The sequence below is a fragment of the Vipera berus genome (genome assembly GCF_964194415.1).
Source record: "Vipera berus genome assembly, chromosome: 2".
In the NCBI taxonomy this organism is placed as follows: Eukaryota; Metazoa; Chordata; class Lepidosauria; order Squamata; family Viperidae; genus Vipera; species Vipera berus.
The window spans coordinates 127,823,481-127,851,435 of record NC_138203.1 but is presented as its reverse complement, the minus strand read 5'-3'; the positions used below and the strand labels follow the sequence as shown (position 1 = coordinate 127,851,435).

At 40.7% G+C, this 27,955-nt stretch overlaps 1 protein-coding gene and 1 long non-coding RNA gene across 2 annotated transcripts in view; both read right to left on the bottom strand.

Annotated features, from left to right (window-relative positions):
• Positions 1 to 16,658: 16,658 nt before the first annotated feature.
• On the bottom strand, positions 16,659 to 24,877 carry LOC308661584. The gene is made up of 3 exons (XR_014024977.1): positions 24,807 to 24,877; positions 22,942 to 23,025; positions 16,659 to 16,743 (listed from the first exon to the last, which is right to left on the bottom strand). It is a non-coding gene; the product is annotated as an uncharacterized lncRNA (long non-coding RNA).
• Positions 24,878 to 24,950: 73 nt separating this feature from the next.
• PIN1 (peptidylprolyl cis/trans isomerase, NIMA-interacting 1) overlaps positions 24,951 to 27,955 on the bottom strand; it is a 51,179-nt gene continuing 48,174 nt past the window's right edge. Inside the window, exon 6 of the transcript XR_014025225.1 lies at positions 24,951 to 27,017. The gene's annotated coding sequence lies outside the window, so the exon portion shown is untranslated. The remainder of the gene's footprint in view (positions 27,018 to 27,955) is intronic.

The following is a 27,955-nucleotide window of genomic DNA, read 5'->3' as shown; positions in this document are numbered from 1 at the left end:
TCCCATCCCATAGGTTTTTTTTAAGAATTCAAAATGAACTTCCCATAGGAATTTTTTTTATAATTTCAAATTTTTATCTCAAATCCATCTGGTGCCTTTGTCCATTTAGTGATTTTCCAAAATCAATATTGCAAGCATCCTTTTGTTGTTGTTTATTCCAAAAAGAGAGAAAAATAAGCCCTTAAACTTATATTTAAATTTTCTTTCACTAAGGATTGAAGGAGACTCACCCAGTGCTATAAACTCATCATTCAAAAGGTTCCCAATGAAACAAAACAGTTAACAAGCAATTTATAGAAGTGATTAGAAAATGAAGTTTATGAAACCTGTGATCATCAAAGGACTGATTGTAGTTTGGATGAAGATGGCATTCCCTTTTCTCCTTTAGTTCTTAATCCATTTAGAACTTTTTTTTTCATTTCTTTAACCACATCAAACCCACCTTCAACACAGCGAAGAAAAGTAATGAAGTTGAGCTTGAACAGGACTATGCTGGAGCTTTCTGTGAGTAATAATCTCATCTATGAAATTCTGCATCCTTATCAGTTTACCTGCTGGAAGTAGAAGCATATGGCTTGGCTTGAGCAGATTCTGAAAGCATAAGGAGTTAGAGAATCCTTTGTTGTTGCTAAGTAACTGAAAGAGAAGGTTGGCTGAAGTATCCCCCATGGTTGCTAAGCAATCACAATGGACCTCTCCCTTTGCAATGGTCAATTGTCACTCTGGTCAAGAGTGATCAAACTAATGAGAAATGGATGGAACATGTCAACTCAGTTTGCAAATTTTAGGCACTTTTCTATTAAAGAAAAAAGCAAGAGAAGGACTGAATCCAGACTTGAGGTTCATGTCACTTTCCTGTCCTTCTTACACATGCACACAAATACATACATACTGTTGTGTGTTTACTGTAAACAGCACATAATCCATGGTGCAAATGATATGTAAGGCAACATCTTGGGTTGTTTGTGCCACATATACCTGCTACATCATCTGTATATGTGTATAAACGTCACCTCAAGATAAAGATTTTGTATGTGGGTAATATCCCCAAGGTAAGGGACGCGGTGGCTCAGTGGGTTAGAATGCTGAGCTTGTCGATCAGATGGTCGGCAGTTTGGCGGGTCGAATCCTGAGTGTCGCATAACAGAGTGAGCGCCTGTTACTCGTCCCAGCTTCTGCCCACCTAGCAGTTCGAAAGCACGTAAAAATGCAAGTAGAAAAATAGGGACCACTGCGGTGGGAAGGTAACAGCGTTCCGTGCGCCTTTGGCGTCTAGTCATGCCGGCCACATGACCACGGAGATGTCCTCAGACAAGCGCTGGCTCTTCGGCTTTGAAATGGAGATGAGCACCGGCCCCTGGAGTCAGAAACAACTAGCACGCATGTGCGGGGGAACCTTTACCTTTACCTTTACCTTTATGCAAACATGCAGCCCATTTATGATTTTAATCAAGCTTTGGGACTGGAAAAAATGAAGGGGCTGATGCTTTTTTTTTTAGTCAAATTCCCAGGTTTCCATTGCTCCCAGCTCTCTAGGCCTATTCCTGAAATGTGAATTCTGTACCAGTATCACTGGAGAGGAGCCTAATGCTGGGAAAGATTGAGGACAATAGAAGAAGGGGATGACAGAGAATGAGGTGGCTGGATGGAGTCACTGAAGCAGTAGGTGTGAGCTTAAATGGACTCCAGAAGATGGTAGAGGACAGGAAGGCCTGGAGAAACGTTGTCCATGGGGTTGCAATGGGTCAGACACAACTTCGCAACTAACAACAACAACAATCTCTTAAACCAGATGCATTCTTTATTTCACTTTTGTTGTTATTCAGTGACTATATTGTGTCTGACTCTTCGGAATCACATGGACTATAGCATGCCAGGTTTCCCCCTGTCCTCCACTGCCTCCTAGAATTTGCCTACATTCATGTTCTTTGCACTGATGACACTATCCAGCTCATTCTCTGCTGTCCCTTTTTCCTTCAATCTTTCCCACATCAGGATCTTTCCCAACAAGTCCTCTCTTCTCATTTGGTGGCCAAAGTATTCAATCTTTATTTCACTTATAACACCTTCTTCCTCCAAAGATCTCAAGTGATGGACACAGTACTCTCATCCACCTTTATTTGACCCAGATAACAGTTTTGTATGGTATTTAAGCTGGGAGATACTGAATTATATGCTTTATGGTTGACTGAGCCTGAACTATTTGAATAGCTGCATTCCAGAGGAGCCATAATTTCCAAGGGTTCTTCAAAGGCAGCCACATGAAGAAGATGTAATCCAATCAACAGGTGATTACAGTATGGAGAACAAGGATGAATCAAGCCACAGGAACACATAACACAATCATGCAAAGCACTGAATGTATAATAATGATATGTGGGAATTACTTGGGGAGACAGAAGAAAGAGCTACAGACTTGGCAGTGGTCAGATAAGATGCAGTTGAATTCATAGAAGGAATGGGAGCATGATAAATTTCTCAGAAGAGATCATTCTTAATTTCTTAAACTGTAAAAGTGAGGAGGGAGAGGTGTATTTTCAGATTTGCAAGATTCTGTTAATGTAACCTTACAGTAATGATAGAGCAAGTACTTCTGGATGTCAGAATAGAATAGAATAGAATAGAATAGAATAGAATAGAATAGAATAGAATAGAATAGAATAGAATAGAATAGAATAGAATAGAATAGAATAGAATAGAACCTTGGAGGTCTTCTAGTCCAGCCCTCTGCTCAAGCAGGAGAATCTATATACCATCTCAGACAAGTGACTGTCCAGTCTCTTCTTAAAGACCTCCAGTGATGGAGCACCCACTATTTCTGGGGGCAAGCTATTCCACTGGTTAATTGTCCTGACTGTCAGGAGGTTTCTCCTTAATTACCTCAAAAGGCTAACAGAATGCAATTGCAGAGCCTTTCCAAAAATTGTTGTTACATTCCTAGAATCACAGTGTTGGAAAGGGCATTGAATTCAACCTCTGCTCAGGGCAGGAATTGAAATCAACACATCTCCAATAGTTGACTGGCCATCCTTTGAAAGGCGCCTACTATATCATTTGGTAACCAATTCCACTGCCAAATTCCTCTTAGCGTTAACTATTTCTCCTAAAATTCAACTAGAAACTGCTTTCCTGTAATGTAAGAGCATTATGACCTGTCCTTTCTTCTGGGATCACAATGAACTATGCTGTCCCACTCACTCACACACACATAACAGTGGTTTAGCGGGTGTATTAATATTCCACAGCAGTTCCCTTCACAAAAAACTCAGAACTGTCCCAATTAAGTCCAGCCAAAAGCAGACCAACGCTAGTCCACAGAGCAATGGCCAATGAGTCACCAAGGCATTTCAAAGTATCCCAAACAAGATAAATCTACCAGGCAAAAAAATCCACAAGAGAGTTCATGAGGCAAGAAAAGTCTAGAGTTCACAAGGCACGATCCAAAGTCAAGGCACTATGTCGAATCCAAAACAAGGCAGGAATCACGATGACCGGGAAACACGCAGCTGGGGAATGAACGCATTTTCCCAGCATCAGCTCTATCTATCTGCTGTCCTAAATAGCCACCTTCGGGTGCAGCCCAACAAGAGGAATGAGGGACCTTCCCTACTCCTACCTTTTCTCTGCTCTATGTCTCCGACCAGCTGCAGACAGCAGTTTCTCTTCCTTATTGCTGTTCTGCTGCAGCCGTGCTTCAGCCAAATCGCTCTCCGCTGGGTGCTTGTCCAGTTTCTCTCCCATCAACCACTCCCCGCTCACTTGGACTGGCAGCCCCTGCCTCAGAGCCATTGATCAAGTCCCCACCTGACATGCCTGGGACTGGTTCGTCCTCCTCCAAACCGGCATCCAGAGAGGCATCTGGGGAAGCATCTGGGGGAGTCATCACAGCGAACAGGTCCTTGTGGAGCACAATTGTATCCCTCTTCATCCCATCAGTCTTCTTGAAACTACATATTCTGAGATCCCCCAGTTTCTTTATAAACTTAGGGGGGGGTTGTCTCCGGTCAGTGCCCTTCTCTGAATTTCTTCCAGTGTGTCTGAATCCTGCTTAAAAAATGAGGCCCAGAATATTTTATTTTATTTTTATTTTAATTCCATTTATATCCCGCCCTTCTCCGAAGACTCAGGGCGGCTTACAAGCTTAGCAGTAGCCTTCATTCTATGTATATGCCTGCTTGTTAGGGCTTTCACACAACCCCTAAGCGGCATTATTACAAAGTCAGCTTAATTGCCCCCAACAATCTGGGTCCTCATTCTACCTACCTCGGAAGGATGGAAGGCTGAGTCAACCTTGAGCCTGGTGGGACGCGAACCTGCAATAATTGCAGGCAGCTGGTGTTACTTAAGGAGGCATTAGCCCACTGCTCCACCAAGGCTCTTAGGACATAATATTCAAAGTAGGGCCTGACCAGGCTGAACCAAATGGAACTACTACTTCCTATCATTTGGAAATGAAACTTACCATTTCTATTGGAAATCTTGATGTGAGAAAAAAGTATTAAAGATATTGAAATTGATTCTTTCCTATATAATTTAACTTTTTTTAAAAAAACACACCAAACTTGTATTTGTTTAGTGATTTTTTTTTCCCAGAAGTACCCACTTCAGCACTTTGCTGAAATTTGATTCAAAGGTCAAATTCGAGCTGTCGGCCTGAAAATTATTGTGTACTCAGGAAATATTATTATATATCTGCACCTGCTAAAAGTATTTGTCATCTGGCTATTCTTTTGTGAATTTCTCTTTTTCTTAGATATTGAAATGCACCCTGTTCTGTTTTCCTTTTTTTTTTGCCTTTGGACTGAACAACTTTTGCTCCTCTATTAGCATTGAAAGAGGAGGACAGGGTGTGTCTCATAGTCTTATCATTTCTTACACAAATAGCTTCAGTGTCCCTTGAAGCCTGTTTTAGTTGCCTGAGGCTGCATAGTGATTGGAGGCACTTGGGAAATAGCAGAGAACCTCTTTGGTACTTCTCCAATACTTCTAAAATCAAGTGCATAAATACTTGACACACTGACTCACTACCTCTCCAAAAGTACAATTGTGGTCTCTTGAGGGATGCATGAAACAACACAGTGACCTAAATTCTGTAGTCACCTTTCTTCTTAGGTTAATACTGGAGGATTGGGAAGCTATATGTACTTCCAAACTCAGTATATTGTTTTGTAAATTTTTATAGCGTTCTTAAGTTCCAAAGATAAGGTGAAAATGATGAAATTGTCAAAGATGCAGGGGTTCAGTTTCCCAAATCTGGAACTATCCCATCATGCCTACCTTTTGATTAGTAAGAAATTGTGGACATCTTCATTTAGTACACATTTTTTTCCAGGTAACTTATAGAATATTTTCATATAACACATATATAATTTAACAGTTTTGAATTAGAAATATAATTTCCTATTACTATTATATCAATTTGAAGAATGTGCTATATTATTTCTGGAAAAAATGTGATTTGATCCTTGTTTTTGTGCTATAAATGGCTATTATGGGTAACCCAGATTCCAAATTGATTCCAAAAAGCTTTGTGGATCCTGAAATCTTTGTAGTAGATCAACTACTGGATGGTCACCATGAATTTTTATGATTCGGTACATCAAAAAATAAATATAAATGGTCAGTTGTCACCAAGTGAAATATTTAAATAACAATATTTATTTATACCTTATTTGGACCAGTGCCATTTTCAGCCTCAGCATCACCTGAGTTATTACAAAGGATCATCAAATGCTACAATAGTAAGAAGCCAATAATTAATCTTTATAAATACGTTATCAGTAAGTGAATTTGGTATGCAATTATTGAAGAATGAATAGAATAAGGAACGGTCATTTTGTCCAAACAATGGGGAAATATTTTTATTTTAATACTCAAACCCCCAAAATATAGATATAGGTTCTCCTGCTTGAGCCAGGGGCTGGACTAGATTAGAAGACCTCCAAGGTCCCATTCCAGCTCTATTCTATTCTAAATATGGATGACCTTCATCCAGTGTCCAGTGTTCTTTTTTTAGGAAAGGTGATTGAGATGGTGGCTATTGCTGAGCTGCAAAGGGACTGGATGAAGACGATTATCTGGACTCCTTTCAGTCTGGCTTCAGGTTGGAGTACAGTGTTGAAATCATATAATCATAATCATAATAGTAAAGTTGGAAGGGACCTTGGAGGTCATCTAGTCCACGGGTCGGCAACCCGCGGCTTCGGAGCCGCATGCGGCTCTTTGAGCCGTCTCCTGCGGCTCCCAGTCACCCAGTGCGTGCGCACCTTTTCGAACGGGCAGTGGTGTGCGCGCACCTCTCCAAACCTTTGGAGAGGTGCGCGCGCACCTCTGCCCAAACGGGCAGTGGCACCACTCGTTGGGAAAGCTGCCGCAGCCCGTTTGCACAGCTGCCGTGTTCGTCCATATTTGGCGAGCGCGGCAGGTCTCCCAACGAGCAGCGGCGGTTTGGAGAGTGCGCGCGCACCTCTCCAAACTGCCGCCGTCCCGTTCGGAGGTCTGCCGCGCTCATCAAACATGAACGAACGCGGCAGGTCTCCAAATGGGACGGCAGCGGTTTGGAGAGGTGTGCACGCAGTCTCCAAACTGCTACCGTCCTCTTTGCACAGCTGCTGCGTTCGTTCGTGTTTCTTTCAAACGCGGAGGAATGCAGCAGCTCTGCAAACGGGGCGGCGGTGGTTTAGAGAGCTGCGCAGCTCCCCAAACCTCTGCCTCCACATTTGAAGAGCTGCTGCATTCATCAAACGCAGAGGTTTGGAGGTCCCGGGAGAGGGGGAGGGCGCTCGGGTGGCTCCGGCGGTGCCCGGGCTGAAGGCGCCGCCGCAACCCAGTGCCCGTCGCCTGCGAGTCCGTCTCTCCCCCCCCCCGCGTAAGCTGGCGGCACTGGGCAACGACAGGTGCATGTAGCTCAGGATGCGGTGCGGGCGTAGGGGGTGGTGTATTTTTGCTTGTTTTGCGTGTGCGCGTGCGTGCCCACATGCGTGCGCACATTTCGCGGCTCCCACTTTTTTGTGTGTATGACGGAACCGGTTCCGAGTGGCTCTTTTGCTGTTTCAGGTTGCTGACCCCTGATCTAGTCCAAGCCCCCACTCAGGCAGGAAACCCTATACCATTTCAGACAAATGGCTGTCCAGTCTCAAATGGTATTGGTTGCCCTTCTAGATGACCTTTAGAGAGATCAGGATGAGGATGGTGCAACCATCCTGGCCCTCCTGGATCTCCCTATGGCTTTCAATACCATTAGCCATGGTATCCTTCCAGACAGACCTTGGGGGTCGGGAGTGAGAGGCACTGTTTGGCGTGGTTTTCCTCCTTCTTCAATGACCAGTTCCAGTCATTGTTGGGGGAGGAGAGCCCATGCCTTAGATTCCAGCTGGTTGTTATTGCCTTTAAAGCCCTATATGGCAGAGGACCATGGTATTTGCAGATCTCCTCTCCCTGAGGCCATTTGCCCATCCCATCAGATCTGATAGGGTAGGCATGCTCCAGATGCCATCCCTTGAATGCTGTCTTTTTCATGGCAACCCGTGTTCTCTAAGGCAACCTTTCCCCTGAGATCTGTCTCCCCACCCCCACCCCCCCCAAGTGCTGGGATAGGCAGAGTGTCATGGGATGAATATGAGTGCATGGAGGAGGCATATCAGAAAGTTTAGCTTTGGCGCCAGATCTTTTTGTTTCTGGCTTTATTCCTTTATTTTGTTTTTTTGTGGATATTGTTTTTGTTTGGCAGATGTAAGCCTGGTTTGTTTTAAGATGGATGGCCATATAGAAAAATAAAATAAAATAAAATAAAATAATAAAATAAAATAAAATAAAATAATAAAATAAAATAAAATAAAATAAAATAAAATAAAATAAAATAAAATAAAATAATAAAATAAAATAAAATAAAATAAAATAAAATAAAATAAAATAAAATAAAATAAAATAAAATAAATAAAATTAAATTAAATTAAATTAAATTAAATTAAAATAATAAAATAAAATAATAAAATAAAATAAAATAAAATAAAATAAAATAAAAAAATCCCCTCCCATCCAATATTTTGAATTTATTGAATCCTGTTGCACTTATGTGGAACAGAAATGAATAAACCAACACAAGAAATGCAACCAAACTGATGCTTCATTAAGATACTGTATATGGTTTTGCAGAATCCTAAGGTTTCTGTGATCCAGGAAGGAGTAATTTTGTGTGTGTGTGCCTGTGTGTGTATACAGTGTGTCTGTGTGTGTCTGTGTGTGTGTATATACTGTATGTATATATATATACTGTATGTATGTATGTGTATATATATATATATATATATATATATATATATATATATATATATATATATATATATATATATATATATATATATATATATATATATATATATATATATATATATATATATATATATATATATATATATATATATATATATATACTGTATGTATGTATGTATGTATGTATGTATATATGTAAATTATTCAAATTGCTAATAAAGAATTTGGGAGGATATATATATGTGTGTGTGTGTGTGTGTGTGTGTGTGTGTGTGTGTTTTCTGAGGTTTTCGCGGGTGTTTGTATGTAGGTCTTTGGTCATTTGGGTTTTTTCCCACGTAGAATTGGAGGTATCAGGGCGATGTTTCGACGAAATCTCATCCGTCATCCTCAGGCTGGTGGCTTCAGCTTCGTTCTTCTGGGAGAAGTTCTGCTTCTCAGCTAACAAAGTGAGATAGAGCTTGTGACCTAGAGGTAAAAACAACTGCCTAATGTGCAATCAGCCCAGGTTCAAATCTCAGAAGGGTATGGCTGACTGATGAAAACAAATAAGTTTGAAATGCATAACACACACACACACACACACACACACACACACACACACACACACACACACACATATATATATATATATATATATATATATATTCATGAACTATTGCAATGAAAAATGGTTATAATTCATTGAAACATACATGTAAAAAGCCATACACACACACACACACACACACACACATTAGAAGCTCTCATAAATACAAGTTCCATTGTCATTGCATTTCTATCTGTTTATTTTTAAAAATATTATTGGTTTTCTTTTCTTTCATCATTCTGATATATTAAATAGGTCTTTTATTGGATTTTACACTCCCAAGGGCAGTCTGTGGTTCCTGCCCTCATAAAAGGGGGAAATAAGAACAATTTAAACAGAGAAATAAGAGGAAATATCTGTTCTAACTGGTACATAAGGTGATGCTGGGCCAATGAAGAAGCACTACATGTACTTGAAAATAGCAATAGCACTTAGACTCATATACCACTTCATAGTGCTTCACAGCCCTCTCTAAGTGGTTTACAGAGTCAGTCTATTGCCCCTAACAATCTGGGTCCTCATTTTACCAACCCCAGAAGGATGGAAACCTGAGTCAACCTTGAGCCAGTCAGGATCCAACTCCTGGCAGTGGGCAGAGTTAGCCTACAGCCACTGTCCCCAACCTTTTTGGGCACCAGGGACCGGTTCCATGGAGAGAGTTTTTTCCACAGACCGGAGGGTGTGTAGTTTTGTGTGCTGCCTGCATCCCGCAAATGGGGCTTTGCTTGTTTGTGTAGACCGGTTGCTGGCATGCCACAGCCCGGTACTGGTCCATGGACCAGGAGTTGGGGACCCCTGGCGTACAGTACTGCATTCTAAACACTGTGGACGGTTCAGTTAATAAAGGTTAATAAAAGTGCTTCTTGTTAATAAGAGTGCTTCTTGTGCAGATTTGTGTTTTTTCACATCATTCACTGACTGTTTGGAGCACACTAAGATATCACGGGAAGGGTACTAGGGTATTACATCGAATACATAAAGTAGTTAACTGCAGCCAGGCATAGTTTTCAAAATGTGTTGGCCATGTGATATGCATTTGCCATCCTGGACATACTGTATTACCATATTGCTGTTGAACTACTTTCCATAATCTTTAAACATCATGGTTGCAGTCAAGAATTACAAGTTCAATAATATCTGAGATTATATAACTGAGAAAAGCCCCTCAGAAAGAAATGACAACATTAAATAAAATGGACCTTGACTATATCAAATAGTGAAGTTAATATTAGGATGGCCAGTTCTGATGTAATGCTGATGTTCCAGTCTCTTAACTCTTCTCCATTGCCCCCATAGTCATCCTGATCGAGAAGCTTAACCAAAGCTAAGCTGGGAGGGAGAAAGGAAAACATGGGAAAGGATAGGATGCAATTAGCAAGCAACTTTAGTAGAAATGAATCTGGTGCTCTGCAACCAGCTGGTGAATCTAGGCATAATCTTTAATAAACCACACAGGGAGAAGCCAATTCAGTAAATTAGATTGGCTGAGGATCCAATTAAGGCTCTGTTTGTAACGGCCCTGGAATTTACCAAACAAACAAACAAACATTAAGAGCCAGCATTTCAATGCTACAAGAGTCCTCTTACATGGATAAAGGAGAAATATGCTCTTTGGTTCCCATTTGTGATGAGCTGGATATGCATTATGTGCTTTCTGAAAAAATGGTTCTGAAAAATGTATGTAGGACCTATTATAGGTTTGCCCTCTGCTACATGTCTTCTTTGCCTAGCCACAATGCAACCAGAGTAGTGTTGTTGTTAGTTGCAAAGTCGTGTCCGACCCATCGCGACCCCATGGACAACGTTCCTCCAGGCCTTCCTGTCCTCTACCATCTTCTAGAGGTATAGAAATGATAATAAATTAAATTAAATTAAATTAAATTCTGGAGTCCATTTAAGCTCACAGGGTAGTGTACATGGTATCAAAATCTTTTTTAAAAATCAGTACCTATATTAGTTGCCCTGTCCATATCTTCCATCATCTCTGTGTCTGATGAAATACCTTTCACTGAATTTGAATTAGCATACAAAAAGTTGAACATTATAACGATTGACTACTATGTTGTGATTTGGGAATCACTGATGACTCATTACCTACTTTAGATAGCCCCTACAATAGATTCTAGATTCACAGCTCTCTTTAGAAGAGCATATTGGAGCTGTGACTAGGGGCGCCTTTGCCCAGGTTCGCCTGGTGCGCCAGTTGCGACCCTATCTAGACCGGGATGCCTTGCGTACAGTCACTCATGCGCTCGTGACTTCTCGTCTAGACTACTGTAATGCTCTCTACATGGGGCTGCCCTTGAAGTCCACTCGGAGACTCCAACTGGTGCAAAATGCAGCCGCGCGAGTTGTGCTGGGAGCTTCCCGATACTCCCATGCTACACCTTTGCTCCGCGAGCTGCATTGGCTGCCGATTGCTCTCCGGGTGAGGTTCAAGGTGTTAGTGATGACTTACAAAGCCCTACATGGCATGGGTCCGGATTACCTACGGCAACACCTGCGGCCGGTGTCAACTTCCCTCTGTCCAGTGCGCTCCCACAGAGAGGGCCTCCTCAGGGTGCCTCCAATCAAGGAATGTCGATTGGTGGCCCCCAGGGGGAGAGCGTTCTCTGTGGGCGCGCCAGACCTTTGGAACCGCTTGCCGGTTGAGCTCCGAACGGCCCCCGACCTTCGCTCCTTTCGGCGCGATCTCAAAACCTTTCTTTTTGAACAAGCTGGCCTGGTCTGATGGGTTGGGGCTGGGTTTTATAATCGGTTTTAACTTTTAATATGTATTAATTTATTACGGGCATTGTAGTTTAATTACTTTTTAATTTTTGTATCCTGGTTTTTATTATGTATTGCCCTGTTCACCGCCCTGAGTCCTTCGGGAGAAGGGCGGTATACAAATTAAATTATTAAATTAAAATTAAATTAAACTGTGGAAAATGCGGAAAGATGTTTCTCCAGAGTAATTAATGGCAAAGGACAAATGAAAGCCAATCTCCTAATGTAAAAATAGTATAGCAATGAAACATGTGGAATCTCAACACTGATTTATCCTTCCTTTGATTGCATCTGTTTGAAACAATTATACCAGAAGGTAAGTGGCTCTGAATTCTAATTTAGAATGCTTTGTATTAGTCTTTCATATTGTAGCTACTAAAACAACAAAGTTGATTTCCACCAAAGCAAACCAACATTGTAGTCTCTCCTTTGAGAATACACCAAAAGTATGACCAGATAGCAGTACCAATCTTTGACCATTTGAAACATGATTCCAAAGCCCATGAATTAGACTTAGGTCCATTTTTTAATTTGTATTAATTTGATTGGATGATATGCTTGATATGATTTATCTATACAAATAAAGTGCTAGCAGAAATATCTTTTTTGTTTTTGTTTTTGAACAGCTGGGAAGTTATCAAGATGAGCGTCTCTGAAGAGCTTTGGTAGGACATCTTGGTTTCTGATAAGTAAGTTTTAATTAGCACTTTCTCTTTTCCCTTTTTACTTTATAATCAGCTGCCATCTGGATTACTCTGATTGTTTCTTGAAATATACTCAGTGGGCACTTACAATTTTGTTCTAGTCTTTTGCGTAGCATAAAATTGGTCTCATTCAAATGTTGGACATTGGGGAAAAAAAGTCTATAAAGGGAATGCATCCTTCTCCATCAGTGCAAAAATCTTCACCTCACACCAAGTCCTGTTTTATGGAAGGTATAGAGACAGAAGATGCTCCTTAGCTACACCATCAGAGGTTTTTACAACCTGCTCTTTCTTCCCATCTCCCTATGTAAAGATTTTTGTTAATGTAGACCTTAATTAACGTTTTGCTGCTTGACCCCAAGCCCGGAAAAATCTAAAGGAGGAATTGGGGAAAATTCATAGTGAGAATTCATAGTGTTAATTATCCTTTTTTGCAGAGTTCGTAGCCACTCCTGAAGCCCCATGGTTTTAGCCTACCTCAGAGCCTGGCCCATAGCTAACCATGGCATTACACTATAAGATCAGAACTGTGGTAATCCTAGCTCAATTATTAAGACTATTTCAGTTGAAGAGAACACATGGGGAGCTGGACTGTTATTTCACTTGCCTTCATAGGTCTTGAAGGCAACAATATGACTGTCTTGTTCTGTTTCTGGCCCTAAACAGACCCTTAATTGTTTGTGGCAGCTTCTCATTGTGGCATTACCTGCAAAAGCCTTCACCTTCTGAGGCACAAAATTTAAATCACTGCAAGGAAAAAACTGTAAATGTTCCCTCTGTTTGCACTTCCTATTTTCAGCCTCTGAATGCTTCTCTGGAAGCAAGGGGTAAGGGAAGGCAGAAAGAGCAAGAGAGCATTCTGTAATATATAAAGCCATTTGCACAGATCATCAAAGAGGTGAATCAACCTGATATTTATACCCCCAGGAGCAATATTCTACTTGTTGTGATGATTCAAAGAGCTTTGAATTTTGATAGCCAGGCTTTCTTCCTATAACAAAATGTGAGGGACAATAAAGACTTGATTTTATTATTTGGGGTCTGCAATTACTCACCGGAACTAAAGCTGTTTTCAATGGACAGTTTCCTCCCTGCACAAATCAAGCCTTCTCCAAAAATATAGCCACATGATCAAAGAGACATGCAGCATAAGGAAGAAGAACATTATAATGAAGAAGAACAAGGAAAATGCTTCACCTTTGGTCTCAGGTCATGCTGTCACCGTGCCAACAACTTCCAGGTTCCAATTCCAATGTTTCCACAGCTTCCATTCCATTCATGGGTCATAAAGGATGGAGAGAAGAAGAGAGGCAAGCTGCTGTTGCTAGATCTCTTAGGAGTTTTTGATACCATCAAACATTGTATCCTCCTTGATTGGCTCCACGTATTAGGGTTTAAGCATTCTCATTTACAGTGGTTCCTAACCACGCCTACTGTGAGTACCATCTTGCCCCAAGTGTTTTTATTATCTATTAAAAGCTGCTGGGTGCAATAATCTGGAGAATTATGGCATTGGGTCACCACTTTGCTAATGATACCCAGCTCTATTTCTGTAATGAATAGCTGAATTGACATAGATTAAAATAGTCCTTGAATATGGTGATAGATTTGATGGAGGTTAGTAACTATTGAGGTCAAAACCAGAAGAAGAGATGTGAGATCAGACAGAAAAATTACAAAAAATAATACAAGTTTCCTCCACATACAAGCCCAAAAAATAACTACCAAAAACTCCACTCCACTGTTGTCTAAGGGCAGGTGCAGGGCTTTTTTTGTCATAGAACGCTCAGAATGGAGTTCTGGCACCTTTTTTGGATGGAATCTTGTAAGGTAGGCAAGGCGGGTCGTATGACATGTATAAGTTCCGGCACCTTTTTCTTTTACAAAAAAAGCACTGGGCAAGTCAAAGATCTAAGACAAACCCTGCAGTTGTTAGAGGGCTCAGTCGCTTGATGCCATATTTATTATTATTGCATTTGCAATAAAATCAACATTTCCATCTGAACCCTGTCCTTGACTCCACTATTTACCTCTTGAGTTTCTAGAAGACTGATATATTGTTGTGACATAGGTGAAGTCTTGTTAATAACTTGGAGATCAATCCCAATAAGACTGAATCACAGGGGTGAATGGTTACTGGGGTCTGGAAATTTGGGCTGCTTTGAATAAAGTGGTATTTTTCTTGAAGGAAAAGTTTCACAATCTGGAGAACTCCTACATCCATTTGTTGGTGGTCCAGGTGACCTACGATGGTTAGGAAAATATATTGTCAGTGGAACCTGTTACATCCCATGTACCCATTGGACAGGATAGGAAAACCCTTGTCATGGTGACTTCTGCATTGGTAACTTCAAGATTGGATTTCTATAATGCACTCTGTTGGGTTGCTCTTAGGACTTGCCCAGAATACAGCAGTCAAATTATTGCCTTTCCTGATACCTTTTAACCTTTACTAAAAGTTCTACATTGTTTGCCAATGCCCTACCAAGCCAGACTGTTATTCATACACAAAGACTTAAACAATTCAAGATCAACTACCTAAAACAGCGGCCCCCAACCTTTGGAGCACCAGGGACCAGTTCTGTGGAGAGAGGTTTTTCCACAGACTAGAGGGTGCGTTGTTTTGTGTGCTGCCTGCATCCCACGGATGGGGCTTTGCTTGCTTGTGCAGCCTGGTTGCTGGCATGCTGCGGCCCAGTACTGGTCAACAGCTTGGGGGTTGGGGATCCCTGCTGTAGAATGACCTCAGCTTTTGATATACCAGCCTAAGTGTTAATGCATTTTAAGATTTTTTTAAAAAACTTTCCTATGCTTAACTTTCCTAGTCTACCTAATTTTTTAAACATATTGAATTAATTAGCAGTGTGATATCTCAGCTAAATATTGAACCTTACAATATGTGACACTGATAAGCTGCTGGTATGGTGGTTTTATTAAAAAGAACCAGCTGTCTTAGAGGATGTTGACATATTTATGTTCCTATATCCTTCAGGGTACTATAAGGCGTGAAAAGAAATAAGGAGCCTGGCTAATGTTAATAAAGAGGCTAATGAGTTGAGGTCAAGAAGGCATGGAAACCTGAAATGCCAAGACACATCTCTCTCTCCACCAATCATAGAGCCCCCAAAATTGGAACACTTCTTGAAGGAGCCAATCACAAGCCTGACATTGTGGAGTAGCAGAACAGTCATGGCAAGGGTGGACCAGAGTCAATTGGCATCAATCTAATGGACCTTGGAGGCAATAAGTATTTTAAAATGTTTTGTTTCCACTTTCTCACAGAGGAACATTGCCATCTAGCTCCTGATTTATGTTTTGCCCTCTTGGCTGGAAACTTCTTGCTTTTTGATCCATCACTTCAATCTTTCCTTCCTACTTAAGCTGAAAGCATTGGATTTAAGCCACTTGACTCTGACATCTGCATCTAGACATATTCTTATGCTTATAATGTTTATTACCATTGCCTTTTAGGTTGCTTTCTAAATCTGGCAGTTATTTCACAAAGCTACGAAATGAGCACCCGAACATGTTCTTTGCTTATGTCTTGCCATTAAACTGCATCAAGTGCAAACTGCACTGCTCCTTAATACAAAGGAGGTTCTACTAAATATGAATATGAGCATGAGTTCAGGTATTGCGCTGGGAAGTTGACAGTCCATAAAGTGGTCTAAGAGCCACAGACACCTAGATATAAGCTCTGGGATCTAGGAATGAGGTTATTTTAGATGATCTCTTGCATAAGCATTATTCGCAAAAGACAGAGGATGGGGATAACAGGGATTCCTATCTATATGGCTGATGGGCAATAAACTCTGAAAACTTCTGCAGACCTAACAGAGTAGAAATAGCAAGATACAAGAGACTGGCAAGCAAATTGCACATCCACTGCTGGAGTCAAGGAACTACCTTCCAGGTATAAGTAAAGAAAGTGATTGACTCAAAAACAGAAATTGTGCTTTCCACTTTGTTAAGAAATAAAGAGGATGACTCTTGGCAACAAACTTTACAGTTTTTAGCATGCCCATCCTGGGGTGATAGAGGAAAAACTGGTTGCTAGGTTACAATCATACCAGCTGGAAACCGACTGAAAAACAGAACTTGACCTCTCTTACATACATGCTCCGAGTTTTTGCACACAGCTTGGAGCAACGGTGTGAAGAGAGCTTGGGAAAAAAAAATCATTTGATAAAAAGAGGTTCAGGATTGTTTCTGGGGGGGGGGGGAAGATACAAGATGTAAAAAGATTTTAGAGTCAAAAGAGGAAAGGTTTGCAACAGCCTTGCCTTGCTAACCCCGATGGATCAGATTAATAACAGGAGCACACATCCATCTAGACAGTTTTAATGTTGCCCAGTTGGAAAGGGAGTTCAGGAACTTTAGTAGAGAATGAGATTTTGAGGGTATTAGGATCTGTAGGGAAAAAAAAGTGATTATGATTGTGCTATGTCTACCTTAAAAGAACAGCTGCAACAAAAAGTGTATTTATTTATTAAATTTATATGCCACCCATCTGACTGTCAAGCAACTCTAGGCAGCTTACAAACATCATAAAAACAAACATGAAAATGTTAAATATTAAAATGAACAGAGATTAAAGAAGTTAGGAAACAGAATACAATAGGGTGGGGGAGTGGGATCTTCCTCCTAATCCACTAACCACCTCCAACATGATATGCCCACTTTGGAGCCCCAGGCCAATTGATAAGAGTCAGGTTTTGTGGCCACTTAGGGAAGGTCAAGAGAGTGGGGCAGATCTAACCTCTGGGGGGGGGGCACAATATTCCATGTTCTTCAAATTGTACATATCACATTAGTGCCCATAGGGAAAATGTTTTGGGACGGTGTTTGAGGAAGTGTGGAAGCAAGATAACTGTCATCTAGTGCAGGGCTTTTCAACCTTTTCATCCATTGTACCACTTTTAGGATATGGCAACACCCAAGTACCACCAGTCGCCTAGCAAGGTGTTAAAAACTTGATGACCAAAAAAAAGGAAAAAGGAAAAAAGTGAAGTACAGGTAGTCCTCGACTTACAACGGTTCGCTTAGTGACTGTTCAAAGTTACAATGGCACTGAAAAAGTGCCCCCCCCAAGCCACAGCCCAGCAAGACACCTGCCTGCCCACCCGGCGCCGCTCTTCCTCCTGTCTGAGGTTTTCATTGTTGTGAGCATTTCTGTTGAGGATTGGCAGTGGGGATGGGGTGGGGGTTTGTTTGGTTTTTATCCCCCCCCCCTCTGCTGGGTGGTTGCAGCAGGTTTTAGTCACTTCACATGACCCTGGGACACTGTGACCGTCATAAATATGAATCAGTTGCCAAGCATCTGAATATAAATCACAAGACACTGGAGATGCTGCAACATTCCAGCTGATTGGCACTTCTTCTGGGCTCAGAAGTGCCAAGATCAGTGCTGAGCTCCAGCTGGAGTCTGGTGCTGATCCTGGTGCTTCCTCTGAGCCCTGACAGCCCCGAAGAAGCGCTGATCCTGGCGCTTCCGCTGAGCCCTGACAGCCCTGCAGCTCCAGCCGTCTCTCGCTCAGGCTTGTGCGGTGCTGCCACTGGTTCAGCTCATTCCCCTTCCCCGCTACTTCTCTAGGATGGTCGCGTACCACCTGCCAGGTGCCAATGTACCACAGGTGGTACCCATACCACTGGTTGAAAAGCCCTGATCTAGTGGTCTAAATAACTTCTGATTATTAGGCAGCTGGGGGCTGAAACCATTTTACATCAGATGGCTGGAAAAACAATACTGTGATGCACCACTAACTAAAAAAAAAGCATAGAAAAAATAGGAAACTCAAAGAAAGAAAATTATTTTTGAAGAAATTTGAATCAACACCATTTTAATTAGAAGGCAACTGTTGTAACCATTGTGCTAATACGGTATTCAGGGTAAAAGATGATGCATAACTTTTTCAGCCCAACAGCAAAGTTTGAGTTTTAAAGAGATGTGTGGAGAGCAGATTCCAAAATGTAGGCAGGGCCAGAACAACGACAACCTCATTCTTAATTAAATTAAATCAAATTAACATTTAATTGGATCAGTTGCACACAGTTACAATGGTTACTCCTCATATATTTCATAACTTCCCCCTTCTTTTTGCTATTTGGTGACCATTTTTGGAGAGTCCCAAAGGTGCTTTTCCAAAAGGCAACTGGAGTTTCTTGTTTTTTTCTTCAAAAATGTTTTGCTTCTCATGTAAAAAGCTTCTTCAGAACTGAAGAAGCCTGGCCCGGATGCAGAGCCCCTGCCGCCTGCCGCCGCCATCTTGGATGAAAAGAGAAAAGCTTTCAAAGAAATCCCAAAGGTGTGTTTTCACGAGGCAACTGGACATTCTTGTTTTTCTTTGAAGACGTTTCACTTCTCAGCCAAGAAGCTTCTTCAGATGAGAAGCCAAAAGTCTTCAGAGAAAAACAAGAAAGTCCAGTTGCCTCATGAAAACGCACCTTTGGGATAACTATGACCTGGATGACTGAGAATCTACCATAGGCTTTCAAAGAAAAAAAATCCACGAAAGTCCAATTGCCCTTTGGAAAAGTTCCTTTGGGACAACCATGACCTGAATGATTGAGAATTTCCATGGACAGCTTGTGGAAAGGATTTCAGGACTAAATGTTAGGATTTGCAATGTCTCTGTGACGATAGAAGAGGGAAAGCACCATTTGGAAAGCTTGGAAAATCTGTTTGGGGATACTTCAGAAGAACATGAGAAGTATCATGAACAACTGCTAGGAGCAAGACTACACTGATGCATACTTCTCTATGTTTTCTCATTGCTGGAAGCTTTTGCTGGAATAAGAGCCCTTGCAGATCAATTTTCCAGCCTTCAGAAAGAAGAGAACACTGTCGTGATGTTTGTACTACACAGTAATTGCTGAAAAAGTTAATGCCTTTACTGGTGCTTCCCACACTAACTTTAGACTTTTAGTGATACATTCAATAATTCATTAAATTAGATACAGGATGGGACAGAGGAAGATGAATCTACAGCAGAGCTCCCCAACCTTTCCAGCTTGGCGGCTGGAAGGGAAGGAAGGAGCAGGGAAATGTGCATGTGTGCACCATGTGTGCCTGTGGTGACATGCTGGTGCCTGCACGCATGTGCCAGCGGGCCGCTAGTGCCCGTGTGATGCTGGTGGCGGTGCTAGCGCACCCGTGCATGCACAAACAGGGCTGCTAGCACCCACGCAGCGGTGCTACCGTGAGTGGAGAGGGCTCACCAGCTATTCCCACGGTAGTGGGCCATGGACCATAGGTTGGGGACCCCTGATCTATAGCACCTTTTGTGGCTATTTGACTTTGGGGGAGCTTTTTCTTGCTTTTCTCATTCATATAAGAAAAAGTGCACAGTTGTACCAGTAAAACATACGCTGTCTGGATGCCTAGTGCCACTCTAGTAAAACAAAACCCAGGAAGGAGTTATGGATGGAACTAAAAGCATAAATATGTCCGAATCACCTAGGATGTGTGCTTAGGGAAGAGGTACGAGTCCTCTTTTTCTGGTAAATTATATGACAAAGAATTAGTTCTGAAGCTGCCCCTATACAAATGAGGAACACTAATCTGGATTGTCCTGTCCTGTTAACTCAAGCGGCATTCCCTCACCAACATCTAAGAGCAGTTTTACTCAAGAGCTGCTATCTGATCCTTCTAGTTAAAGATGACCAACATTTAATCAGGCAAGATGAGAAGTGCATCTATTGGCTTTCCCACCCTGTGGGGAATTCCCTTCTCCGTCTCTGCACTGCTTCAAAAAGAGGCCATTTCCGCATGTGCCTTTTCTCCAATTTCCTTTTAGGTCAGCCAGTAAAATTCTGCAGGAGGGCCTGGTCTGTGTTTTGACGACAAGGGTCTCTGGGCCTGAACTTAAACAGAATTAATTGGAGTTCACAAATTCCTCATGCTAACAACGGGGCTGTTGCCAGTGAAAGGAATAACAACCTTGAAGTGGATCTTAATCTTGCTCAGTTAAGATGAAGGCAATTCCATTTACTACCAGGCCTTTGGAGTGAAGTTGGTGGATGCCAGTCACGATAAAATTGAGAACTGGTTGTAGGGCTGCAAATGTTTTTTTCTATGAAGTTGGTTGAATGGTTTGGTCAAAATTGCTACAGCACACATCAGAAGCCAAAGATACATCAATATATTAGACTGGAGTGCCCAGCACGATCGGGGGATATTTCAAGGAGGTATGTTAGCTCTGCCGTGATACCAGGTGAAAAATGAATTTTTGTACTTTTAATTCAATTATTATAGAACGAATTAAGTGCAGTTCACATCATTATGCCTATGTTCTGATTTCCTTTCTGCCATAGTAGCAATGATAACTTACTGGCAACTTCTGGAAGACTTGCAAAACCATATATCATATGAATACTCTCTTTTGCAGCTCTCAGTTTCAATCTCAGGAAAACAGTATTCACTTGGATCAGTTTCCTAAATTAGTTATTGACTCAGATGAATCATGGAACTATCTTGGTTCCCAAAAGTCTGAATATAGGAAATGTCTGATAATATTATTTCACTTTTAGTTTCACAGCATCCAAATAGCCATTGATCAATGTGGGTTTTCAGAAATCCAAATTGGGAACTCTAAATTTTCACAGACTCAGAATATGTTTAAGCAGAAGATCAATTCCTCCTGTCCCAAATCTAAAGTTATACCTAGGAGACATGCCATTAACCTTAATCTGATGGGAAACTCTGGTGCTGTATATTATTCCATCAGAAGCAGCATCTATTTCTTTTAAAAAGGTTTGACTGCCTCATTTATAAGACATGTCTAGTCACATCTCAACAGAATTTTTTTTTACATTTGGTCTGCCTCTGAAGATTAATTCAAAATGGTCTGGATAAAATGCTTCTCAGTTCTGGATAATAGCCCTCAAAATAAAGTATAAACCTATTATTCAGTGTAAAGGAATATAGAGTATAAGGAAGAAGTGCAAGTACCATTAAGTAAACAAAAACTTGACTCTGAAAAGAGAAAATGCAAGAAAAAAATTCAAAACAACTCTTCCTAGAGGAATATTATTATGCCCTTGTGTTGTCTGTTCCATGACCTGGCCCAATATAAGGATTACTAATTCAGCTGCAAAGTCCTAGAAATAATAATAATAATAATAATAATAATAATAATAATAATAATAATAATAATAATAATAATGATGATGATGATGATGATGATGATGATGATGATGATGATGATGTTGTTGTTGTTGGAAGGGACCTTGGAGGTCATCTAGTCCAACCCCCTGCTCAGGCAGGAAACCCTATACCATTTCAGACAAATGGCTGTCCAGTCTCTTCTTAAAAACTTCCAGTGTTGGGAGCATTCACCACTTCTGGAGGCAGGTTGTTCCACTGGTTAGTTGTTCTAACTGTCAGGAAGTTTCTCCTTAGTTCTAGGTTGCTTCTCTCCTTGACTAGTTTCCATCCATTGCTTCTTGTCCTGCTTTCAGGTGCCTTGGAGAATAGCTTGGCTCCCTCTTCTTTGTGGCAGCCCCTGAGATATTGGAACACTGCTATCATGTCACCCCTCGCCCTTCTCTTCATTAAACTAGACATACCCAATTCCAGCAACCGTTCCCTATATGTTTTAGCCTCCAGTACCCTAATCATCTTTGTTGCTCTTCTCTGTACTCTTTCTAGAGTCTCAGCATCTTTTTACATGATGATGACCAAAACTGGATGCAGTATTCCAAGTGTGGCCTTACCAAGGCATTGTAAAGTGGAATTAACACTTCACGTGATCTTGATTCTATCCCTCTGTTAACGCAGCCTAGCACTGTGTTGGCTTTTTTGGCAGCAGCAGCACACTGCTGTCTCATATTTAAGTGATTGTCCACTAGGACTCCAAGATCCCTCTCACAGTTACTACAAGTACCACCTATACTATACCTGTGCATTTGGTTTTTCTTGCCTCTGTGTAAAACCTTACTTTTTCACCATTGAATTTCATTTTGTTAGATAGTGCCCAGTGTTCAAGTCTGTCCAGATCCTCCTTTATCTTAAGCCTATCTTCTGGAGTGTTGCTATTCCTGCCAGCTTGGTGTCATCTGCAAATTTGATGAGTTCCCCATCTATCCCCTAGTCCAAATCGTTGATGAAGATGTTGAAGAGCACTGGGCCCAGAACAGAGCCCTGGGGCACCCCACTACACACTTCCTTCCATGTAGATGCGGTTCCATTGAGGACCACACGCTGAGTACGGCCTGTCAGCCAGCTACAAATTCATCTGGTGGTGATGCTATCTAACCCACATTTTTCTAACTTATCAAGTAGTAGGTTGTGATCTACTTTATCAAATGGCTTACTGAAGTCCAAGTAAATTATATCCACAGCATTAATTTTGTCACTTGGTCAAAGAATGCAATAAGGTTTGTCTGGCATGATCAGAAAAGTGTGCCAGGATGGGCCTTATTCACTCTGGTATTTTCCAGACTTTTATGTAGTGGTTTTGTAACTGATTTCCCTCAATGATTTCTATTTTATTGATGCAAATGTATATATCATTCAGGGTTTTTTGTCAGGGCCAAGAAGGGGCAGTAATCAGAAAAGATGCAGCCATGATCATGCAATCAAAATTGCCATCTTGATTTTTTTTTTACCTGCGTGCATGGAAATGCCACCGAATCATTGTCACCAAATGAATTGAAACTGAAAATTTGATTGATGCGATTGAATCCTTTGGGCTATAGGAGAAAAAAAAAGATGGCTTCTTGACTATCATGGAAACAAGGCAAAGGGAAAATAAATTCACCTAATTTTGCTAGTGTCAATGTTGCCAGTTTATTTGAAGAAAGGATTATCTATTATGGTCCTGAGGAGATGCTTGTTGAATATCGTAGTATCTTCTTGCTTGGTCTAATTTCCAAAGCTATAATCTGGCTATTCTCAGTCCAGAAATCATAAAGAAGTCCTATAGAAGGGAATATTTGTAGCTCAGGATTAACTGCAGGGTCCTCGGTGCACTCTGAGCTTGCTGATTTTCTTGCAGGCATTTCATTGCCAAACTAGATTACATCATCAGTGCACTAGTTTCATAAAGGTTTGCAAGAAAACCACCAAGCTCAGAGAGCACCAAGGACCCCACATAAGGAAGCCCTATGCTCAAGTTAGACTTTCAATTCTATTTGTTGACAGCAGTAATAATATTTTCTTAATACATCGTATCCCCAGCCTTCTCTTCTCGATGCTTGACTGAATTTTTGGTTTTTTATCTAAGCTGCCCCCCAAAAAATGTCATATCCTAAAGATTTAATATTCAAATACATCTCATAGCCTTAAAGATTAATCATGAGGCAGCAGCTGGTCACAAACCATTAGGGGGAGAAAGCCACAAGATCTTGGCCTCATATATGGTTTTTATAATTTTTTTTTAGTATTTGTATACCACCCAGAGTCCCTCTGCTTTCTAAAATAAAAAGCGGCGAGCAGGAGGGAGCAGACATTCTTGTCCTAATTCCAGTGAAATAGTTATTATTCATGGGAAGATTTACGTCAATTTATGATTTTAGGTACTTGTAGTACCACAAGAATAAGAAGCATTACTGAAAGGGTTGACATACATGAGAGTAAGTCAGTCTTTCAAGACCATACTAGGAAACCAAATGCCGCTGGGGGGGGGGGGGCGAAAGCCCTAATAAGCAGGCATATACACAGAATGAAGGCTATTGCTAAGCACATTTGATTTGTGCTTAGATTGTAAGCCGCCCTGAGTCTTCGGAGAAGGGCGGGATATAAATGGGATTAAAATAAATAAAAAAATAAAAAAATAAAAAATAAAAGCCAAGCATTTTAATATTAGTTTCATTATAAAGTTGTGGTAATAGAATCTTGCAAGTCTGAATGTTTTTCCTTCCTCCCTCCCTTTATCTTTATGAAGGCCAGGGAGATCTTGTCCGGGAGGCTTTCTCAGATTACAGTGCTGCCCCTGACTCAGGTTTCTTTATCTGATCATTGTCTTGGTAATGGCTCCTCCTTCTGTTCCTCACCATTTCTTCTTCCCATTATAAAGTGAAGGAAGAAGGATGAGAAGCAAGAATTTGCCACTTGGGTCCCTCAGTATAGTGTCTGTGGGCCCCAGTTTGCATTTAAGGATCTCTTGATTCCTTCCAAACTCTCTGCTTATTTTTTTTAAAATGATCTTTTTAAAAATCATTCAGAGAAAAACAACTTAGTATGTGAAATTAGATGTCTCAGGGAATGAACTATTTTTAAAAGCAAAGATATGCCAGCGTATGTGATGTCTTAATTTGTTTTTGTGCAGTGTATTGTACAGCCTTTGGGGTTCGAATCCCGTCAAGGCAGTTCCAAGTTCCTTGCCTCTATATCAAATTACCTTCTGTAAAATAGATCAGAAAATTATGGGGTTCAAGAAACCAACTTTGTGTTTTAGAGGACAGTCAGATTTGTCGGTCTTTTCACCCAAAGCCACAAGTTTGTTTTCCAGGAAATGTGATTTGCAACTTACCATGCCCACCATGGCAGATTTCATGTAAGAAGACCCACGAACATTCTGCATTCTGCATAAAAATATATTTCCTCAGTTGATTGTCCTAACAACATAAAAAATGAACCCAGCAGAGAGAATTCTGAATCCAGATTTGATATTTGATATATGTCCAGTAATACTTACATTTTAAAAAAAGAAAGGAAAAAGAACATCAACAATATGTTTTCTGATCCAGAAGTAATATAAGTATATCATCAAGTTTTCAATTTTTAGTTTTATATTACTTCATTCAGTTGCTAAAAAATTATCTCATTTTGCCTGCATACAGGTAATTGCATGAGGAATGCACCTTTGGAATTAGAGTTATAAAAATACAGCTCACATAAAAATGTAGTTAATAACATTCATGATCCTAAGAAGGATTTATTGCTATTGAAATGGGATTTACATCCTTCTGCCAAATAATAATATAACTGATATTAAAATACATGACCCAGGCTGACCCAAAATTAGTTTAGTTCATAGAAGAGTTTACAGAAACTGGGAACTTACGTTTATTTCAAGGAAAAATGGGGCTTACCATGTTGCAGTGAGATGGCAGATTAGTTAAGAGAAATTATTCCTTGCAAAAGCTTCATTAAAAGGAAAAAGGAAGGCATTCTCAAGTCTCTATCACATTTCTGATAGGAGAAATGTTTTCCCTGCTGCCTTTCCCTGACAAAGAACATTGTCTTTTTAGGTAGTGGGCTATTCTTGGTAAGGAAGGATAGAATTGCTCAGTTTTGAGATTGAGTTCTGAGAAAAGATTATTGGCAGTTCCCTCCCTCCCATCCAGCACATAGCACATAAGTGTTGCTTGAGCAAGGATCCACAAGATTGTCTGGGTCATTACACATCCTCTTCACAACCTGTTAGTTACCTTCTAGGAGGAGGCTTTGTGGTATCCGAAGCAGAATATCCAGATTCAGTCAGTTTCGTTCCATACAGTATTAATCTTGTGAACTCTCAAACATCCTCCTTCCACTATGTTCTTAAGTGGGTAAGTGATTAATATTTATATGTATTTATATATAAGGGTGTAGGTATATACATGTTATATATAGCACGTATATGTGTGTGTTATATATGTGTACACTTTTGAGAGCAAGCAACAATTTCAATTTTAATGTGTGTCAGTGTGCCCACAGTAAAAAATGACAATAAAGGTTATCTTCATCTTTAGGATGGTTCATTTTACAATTCTGTGGTTATCTTCAAAGAAACTACCTTAATTTGGGGGTGGGAGGAGTAATTTCATATATTTTATTTCGTTCTTTGGTTTCTTTCCTCCCAGCAATATTTCGTACTTTCCCCTCCCCACCAGAGCCTGCTCCTCTCCCATTTTTAAAACCCAAATCAGGGTGAAAGGCTTTCTCCTCTGTCAAGATGCTCTTGATTCAAGGTCATCCAGGGAGCGAGGAAAGACATTAGCGGCTGGAGTAAGTGCTGTGGGCCAGCAAAGATTTAGAGAGAAGAGGGAAGGCAGACATACCCTGGCAGCTTTAAAAGGACCGGGAAGACAGCTGACCCTATGACAAATTAAGAATGTGTGTGAGCATCAAGAATGGATGAGATTGGGGAGTTCTTTCATCTCAGCCATAAACAGTGCATTAAAAATTAATCTCTACTGCAAGGCATACCACTGTTCATACTATCATGAGCATGTCTTCTAAACCTAATGCAGATATTATGGGCAACTTCCTTTAAAAGCTGGCAACCGTTAGATTGTTCCGAAAGAAAGAAAGAAAGAAAGAAAGAAAGAAAGAAAGAAAGAAAGAAAGAAAGAAAGAAAGAAAGAAAGAAAGAAAGAAAGAAAGAAAGAAAGAAAGAAAGAAAGAAAGAAAGCTCCACCTCCAGCTGAATCAGATTGGAGGGAGGCACAGCAGCCAATCACAGGAGGCCCAATGGAAGACCTGCTTTGTGGGAGGAGATTGGAGTCTCGATGTGTTATTATTTCAAAACACAGTTAAGTTTGGGGATTTCTTTCTACTTTGGTCCCTGCTTGCAACACAAGTACACTGCAGTGCCATTCCTTTATGGCTGTTCTTTCCACTCGTTAAAGGTGGCACTTAGAGACAACTGTTTAATTTAGTCTGTGGAGATTCTCAGTCATCCAGGTCATACGTGGTTATCCGAAAAGTGCTTTTTCACGAGGCAACTGGACTTTCTTGTTTTTCTTTGAAGACATTTCTGTTTAAGCAAGAAACATAATTTCTAGTTACGTTTTATTGTTTTTCCGGTTAGCTTAGCAGAGACACGAATAATCTGTGCAATTTCCATGTATAACTTGCAGATTGGTGCAGTGGCCAAAGCACCAGGCTAGAAATACAGAGGCTGAGATCTAATCCTGCCTTTGGCACAAAGCCAGCTAGTGGACCTTAATTTAGTTTCTCTCTCCTAGCCCCAGGAAGGAGGCCAAGAAAGCTGCAGGGGCTTGTCCAGGCAATCACCAAGAGTCAACACTGAGTTGAAGGCACACAAGCGAAAAGTTTGATTGTTCTTCCAAGGAATTTGGCAGAGACAAAATAATCTGTGCAATTTTAATGTGTAACCTGTATCCTGACCTGTAGTTCTGTGCACAGGGTATTCTGTGCAATACCCTGAGCTATTACCGTGCGATATTTAAGTACCTTTCATCTTCAATTCCTAGAGCAAAACCATTTTAAGCAATGAGACACACCATATTTTCTGTAATTAGAAAACTATCTGTCACTGAGCCCTCATTATGTTTGCGCTGAGAGGCCAGTTTTATCCTGATCAAAGGCTAAGGCTATTTTGAACGCATGCCTATGCAGAGAAAATTTATCGAAAGCTAAAAATCAGGCAGCCAGAGACCCCTCAACTGGAGTAACAGAAACAATTGCAGCAAGATCCTTTATGAAGAAACACTGGAAGCTGTCTTATTGATCAGAGTCGATAGTCCATCTAGGATTCTGGGACTTATTGCTCACAGACATTTTGAGGAGCATTGGGCTAGTTCAGTACAAGCTGCATCACACCAGTCATTCTTTCATTTTAACCTGGACATATTAAGAACCAGACCTTTGATATTCTCTAAGCAAATATGTATCATACTGAAAATAAACACACAAAATATACATATATTTATACACTTATTAGGACAAATC